Source organism: Bubalus bubalis, chromosome 12 (genome assembly GCF_019923935.1).
Source record: "Bubalus bubalis isolate 160015118507 breed Murrah chromosome 12, NDDB_SH_1, whole genome shotgun sequence".
In the NCBI taxonomy this organism is placed as follows: Eukaryota; Metazoa; Chordata; class Mammalia; order Artiodactyla; family Bovidae; genus Bubalus; species Bubalus bubalis.
Window position 1 is genome coordinate 98722684 of NC_059168.1, and position 6290 is coordinate 98728973.

General features: G+C 42.3%; 1 long non-coding RNA gene and 1 other non-coding gene across 2 annotated transcripts; one reads left to right on the forward strand and one right to left on the reverse strand.

Moving 5' to 3' along the window:
* Positions 1 to 959: 959 nt before the first annotated feature.
* On the forward strand, positions 960 to 1063 carry LOC112578305. The gene has a single exon (XR_003102597.1). It is a non-coding gene; the product is annotated as a U6 spliceosomal RNA (small nuclear RNA).
* Positions 1064 to 5419: 4356 nt separating this feature from the next.
* On the reverse strand, positions 5420 to 6287 carry LOC102404680. Its single transcript, XR_328145.4, has 2 exons — positions 6054 to 6287; positions 5420 to 5664 (listed from the first exon to the last, which is right to left on the reverse strand). It is a non-coding gene; the product is annotated as an uncharacterized LOC102404680 (long non-coding RNA).
* Between the last annotated feature and the right edge of the window lie 3 nt (positions 6288 to 6290).

A 6290-nucleotide genomic window follows, 5' to 3' on the forward strand; every position in this document is an offset into this window, starting at 1 on the left:
TGCTTCAACAATTAGATATTCATATGAAAATAAATGAACTTTATACATACCCCACACTATTTACAAAAATTAATTCAAAGTGGGTCGCAAATGTTTTAAAATGAATCACAGATCTAAATATAGTGTCGTGGAATCCAGAGTCACAAAACACACCCCAAAGGACACTCAGGACCATGGAGTACAGTTTATTAGGCCGCCAGGTCCAGGGGGAATCAGTCCCCAACAAGGACCCTGATGTTTCTGAGAGGCACAGTTTATAGCCTGGACTATGTGACGGGTTACACGTTAGCAACCTTTTTGTTGTATATGATTGAGCTTTACAACAAGTAAGTGCTAGGAGAACAAACAGTTACGGTTAAAGTGGGGGAATAATGCTTACACATCAAGGGGGGATGTCTTCATGGTTAATCTAACAGGGGCAGCCTGACCTCAACTACAATCTCCCTTTGTCATCTGTAAGGAGGGAGGTCTCCAGGAGACTTGGTTTTCGCTAGCAATGGTTTCCTCACTCTTGGGCAGGGTTCAGGGCCCAGTTCACAGCTTGTTTTTAAGATGGATGACAGACTTCAAGATGGAGTCCTTCCTGCTTTCTTCACATTGGCCCCAACAATAGAACCTAAAACTATAAACTGTAGGAGAAAAATATTTGTGATATCAGAGTAGGTAAAAGATTGAGGGATATGATATCAAGGATTGTTCAGACTTTATCAAAATTAGGAACTAATGCTCTTTAAAAAAAAAAAAGCCTATAAAGGCAAGCCACAAACCACAAGAAAATATCTACAAGTCACACATTTTAAAAAGACAGATGGAGACTTCCCTGGTGGTTCAGTGGTTAAGACACCACAATTTCTCTACAGGGGACATGGATTTGATTTCTGGTGGGGGAACTAAGATCTCAAATGTCTCCCAGCACAACCAAAAAATAGGAAAAAATTTAATGAAAAAATTAAAAGATGGTGCTCGCTTCAGCAGCACATATACTAAATTTGGAACGATACAGAGATTAGCATGGCCCCTGTGCGAGGATGACACGCAAATTCGTGAAGTGTTCCATATTTTTTCGGTGTAGGATACATTAAGCTTGGGGCTGGTACACTGGGATGACCCAGAGGGATGGTATGGGGAGGGAGGTGGAAGGGGGGTTCAGGATGGGGAACACGTGTACACCCATGGCGGATGCATGTTGATGTATGGCAAAACCAATACAATATTATAAAGTAAAAAAAAAAAAGACGTACCATGTCATACCCATTAAGATGACTATGATCATAAAAATAGAAAAGAATGTGTTGGTGAAGATGTGGAGAGATTGAAATGTGCACTTTTGGTAAAAAATGTAAATGGGTGTTGCCATTATGGAAAACAGTATGGTAGTTTCTCAAAAAATTAAGAAGAGGATTGCCATATGACCCAGCAATTTACCTTTCGGATATATACCCCAAAGCATTGAAAACAGGGTCTTGAAGAAATGTTTGTGCACCCAGGTTCACAGCAGCATTATTTTCAGTAGCCCCAAAGTGGAAGCAACCCAAGTGTCCACTGATGGATGAGTGGGTCAACAAAACATGAAATATTATTCAGTCTTTAGAAGGAAGGAAATTCTGACTCATGCTGAAACATGGATGAGTCTAAACAAAATAAGCCAGTCACAGAAAGGATAAATACTCTATCTCATTTACGTGAGGTACCTAGAGTAGTCAAATTCATAGACAGAAAATAGAATGGAAGTTGCTAGAGGCTGGGGAAGGAAGAATGGGGAATTGTTTAGTGGGAGTTTCAGTTTTGCAAGGTGAAAAGAATTCTGGAGATTAGATCCACAACAATGTTGAGTGTACTTAACACTACTGAATTGTACTTAAAAATGATTAAGATGGTAAATTTTATGTAATGTTCATTTTGCCACAATTAAAAAGAAAATACATTCATCCAGAATATCTAAAGAGTCCCCAAAACTCAATTTCAACAAGGAAACAAGCAATTCAGTAGAAAACAATGGGAAAATTTTAATAGATTTGAACAGATAACTTCCCCAAAGAAGATACATAGATGGCAAACACATGAAAAGATGTTCAACAAGATTAATCTTTATTGAAATGCATATTAGGACATCAGGAAGATACCACAGGGCTTCCCTGCTGCCTCAGAAGGTAAAGAATCTGCCTGCAATGTGGGAGACCTGGATTCCATCCTTGGGTGGGGAAGATCCCCTGGAGAAGGGAATGGCTACCCACTCCAGTATTCCTGCCTGGAGGATTCCATGGACAGAGGAGCCTAGGGGGTTGGGGGTGGTCTACAGTCTATGGGGTAGAAAAGAGTTGGACATGACTGAGTCAGTAACACTTTTACTTCACTTTTTATGCACCTACTAGAATGTCTAAGATAAAAAAGACCGACTACACTAAGTGCTGGTGAGGAGATGTGTGTGTGTGTGTGTGCACACGCACGATTAGTCACTTAGTTGTGTCTGACTCTTTGCAACTGTAGCCCACCAGGCTCCTCTGTCCATGGGGATTCTCCAGGCAAGAATACTGGAGTGGGTTGCCATGCCCTCCTCCAGAGGATTTTCCCAACCCAGGGATCAAACCCAGCTCTCCTGCATTGCAGGCAAACTCTTTACCATCTAAGCCATCAGTGGTGAGGAGATGGTACAAGAGAAACTGTCACACACTTCTGCAGTGGCTATAAAATGATACATCCATTTTGGAAAATGGTTTACCAGATTAAAAAATTTTTAAAATTCATCCAGCCATTCCAGTCTAAGGGAAGAGAAAGTATGGGCACACAAAAAGACTTTTGCATCAATGTTCATAGTAGCTTTCAGTGTAACAGACAAAAAATGGAAACAACCCAAGTGTTCAACCAAGATGAATGGATCAACTGTGGTTGATTCATCTAGTAATGGAATCTATGGCAATGAAAAGTGCTAGTACATGCTACAACATGCACGAATCTTGAAGTAATTATGCTGAGTGAAAAGAGCCAGATAAAAAAATTAAGTCTAGAAAACTCAACCTAATCTGTAGTGACAGCAAGCAGATCAGTGGTTGCCTGGGCATGGAGGTGGGGAGGAAGGAGAAAAGAGCAGGAGAAATCCTTTGGGGGTGATGGGTATATTTATTATTTTAATTGTGGTTTCACATATGTCTAAGCCTATGGAAGTGTACACTTTAAATATGAGTCATTTACAGATGATTATATCCAGAAGCTGGTAAAATTGTATTAATTCCCTGGCGGTCCAGGGGTTAAGACTCCCACACTTTGGGTGAAGAGGCTCAGGTTCTGTCCCTGCTCAGGGAACTGAAATTCTGCAAGCCTTGTGGTGTGGCCAAGAAAAAAAAAAAAAGAAACCACTGAGGGAAAGCTTATAATACTTCAATATAAAAAGTTTAAAAAAATTGGGGCTTCTCTGGTGATCCAGTGGTGAACAGTCTGCCTTCCAATGCAAGGGAGACTGGTTTGCTCCTTGCTCCAAGACGATTCCACATGCTGTGGAGGAACTAAGCCCGTGTGCCACAACTTCTAAGCCTGTGTTCTAGAGCCTAGGAGCCACAGCGACCCAGCCCACGTGCAGTAGTGTGGTCTGTGACAAGAGAGTCCACTGCAACAAGAAGCCTGCACTTTGCAACTGGAGAGCAGCCCCTGCTCTCCACAACTAGAGAAAGCCCCCGTGCAGCAGTGAAGATCCAGCACAGCCAATAAAATAATTTTTAAAAATGGCATTAGTTCTTGTCGAATGACTGTGAAACAGCTGTACCACATCAAGTCTTTTGAAAGCTGTTTGAGAGGTCTGTTTCTCCACACCCTGGTGATGGTGGGTGTAATAAATGCTGATGACTTTTTCGAGTCTAAGAGGCGTGATATGATTGTTTGACTGGCATTCCTGAGTGTGAGTCCAAGTCAGTGTCGTTTCAGGGATCGGATTTTTCTTTCTTCTTTGAAGTGCCTGCTCTGCTGCCTTACCTCCTTCAGATGTTTGTTTGGACGTCACCTCAGAGCGGTTTTCCTGATCCCACTGTGTAAAATCGCAGCCCCCTTCTACTACCTCAGTTCAGTTCAGTCGCTCAGGCGTGTCTGACTCTTTGTGACCCCATGGACTGCAGCACGCCAGGTTCCTCTGTCCATCTCCAACTCCTGGAGCTTACTCAAATTCATGTCCATCCCACTACCTACTCCTGCTTTATCTTCCCCTGTAGGAATTTATCACCATCTGACGTACCATTAAGTTTACTTATTTACCCTATTTAAAATCTAGCTCCCCTCACTAAAACCTCAATGCTTCAAAGGAAGGGATTTTGTCTTTTATTCATTACTAAATCCCCAATGCCTAGGATATACCTGGCACATCAGAGGCACTGAGTACATTTCTAGAATGAATGATTGCTTTTCGCTTTTGGGGTGTTTCTTTTTCTTGTTGATTTAAGAACTCTGTATATGTTATGAAGATTAACCCTTTATCATAAAAGCTGCACATATTTTTCCATATTGATGCTTGTCTTTTACTTTATCATTAAGAGACTGAAATGAATTAATTTATTTTTGGCTATGCTGGGTTTTCCTTGCTGTGCATGGACTTTCTCTAGTTGCAGCAAGTAGGGGAAAGTGAAAGTGAAAGTCACTCAGTCCTGTCCAGTTCTTTGCGACCCCATGGAGCATGTAGGGGGCTACTCTCTAATTACAGTTCACAGGCTTCTCATTGTGGTGGCTTATCTTGTTGAAGAGAACAGACTCTAAACACTCGGGCTTCAGTAGTTGCCCCACATGGGCTTAGTTGCCGCGAGGAATATGGAACCCTTCCAGACCAGGGACTGAACCCATGTCCCCTGCATTCACAGGCAGATTCTCAACCACTGGATCACCAAGGACATTAGAGACTGAAAATTTTTATGTAGTTATACATCTGTCTTATCTTTCATAGCTTCTGGGCCTTCTGTCTTCCTTCTCCAAGATTATAAATATTTTTTCTATATATTTTTCTTTCAATCCCATAGGTTTTTGCCCTTATAGAGCTTCAATTCATTTAGAATTAAATTTTCAGTCAGATATTAGGTAGGAATAGATCTTTTTTTTTTTTTTTCTTCCAAATGATAGCCAAGGGTCTATTTTTCTTAACACATGGCTGTGTTTTTCCCTGCCTTCCTAATCAAACTTTCAAAGGGCTGTCTGGTATTCTTTTTATTTGGGAAAAAAAATTTCTTTCCTGTTGTGCAACTAAGTCATTTTTTAAAAAGTGAAAATGTTAGTTGCTCAGTTGTGTCTGATTCTTTTCGATCCCATGGACTGTAGCCCACCAGGCTCCTCTGTGGAATTCTCCAGGCAAGAATACTGGAGTTGGTAACCATTCCCTTCTCCAGGGGATCTTCCCAACCTAGGGATTGAACCTGGGTCTCTCGGGCAGATCTTTTTTTACCATCTGAGCCACCAGCAATTAAGTCAACATTTATTCATTTCTTATATTTCATGTAAAGGAACGTAACCTTTGTCCTGTGAGGAGCCCTTTAGCACAGTACCTAGCACACAAGTGGGAGCAGAAGCTGTGTGGTGAGTGAATAAAGGAACAGATGTCTGTGTGCCTGGGCCATGGGGCAGTGAAGTCTTGGTGGGCAGCAGCTGAGAGCTGGAGATTTCAAGATTATACAGTCCAGTGACAAAGTTTTCACCCATCTGTGGAGACATTAAAAAATAAAGACAATTAGCGCATAAGTACACATATGTATGGCTGCCAACTGTTTTTTTTCTTGGGAAGGATCCTGAAATTTTGTTTTTCCCTTTTTGTTCTGATATTATGGTAAATATCGTATTCATGAAATCCAAAAATCAAGGAATCACTGAATTGTGGTCCTGCTCTTCCGTTCAGTATTTACTGAACCATCTGTTCAGTGTGATCACTCCTATAGGCGTCCGGGGCTCAGCAGTGAAAAGACCAGCCAGGGAGGCCTGTATAGCTTAGCGAGGGGGTTGGGGTCTACATTCCTGATGGAGAAGGAGATGGCAACCCACACCAGTATTCTTGCCTGGGAAATCCCACAGACAGAGGAGGCCGGGTGGGCTACCTTCAGTCCATGGGATCACAAGTCGGACGCGACTTCGCGACTACACCATCTCCAGGACATCCTTGAAAGGACAGCTCAGCAGCTCACTGCAAGTGTGCAACCCGTAAGGAAGAGGACCAGGTGAAAGGCGTGTTTGCATACGGAAGCTTGCCCCTCTTAACCTCCAGGCAATGGCAAGACAGAAGCCCGGGTGCGCACGGTCTGCGCCGGTCACCTGCGCGTCCTCAAACTTGACGC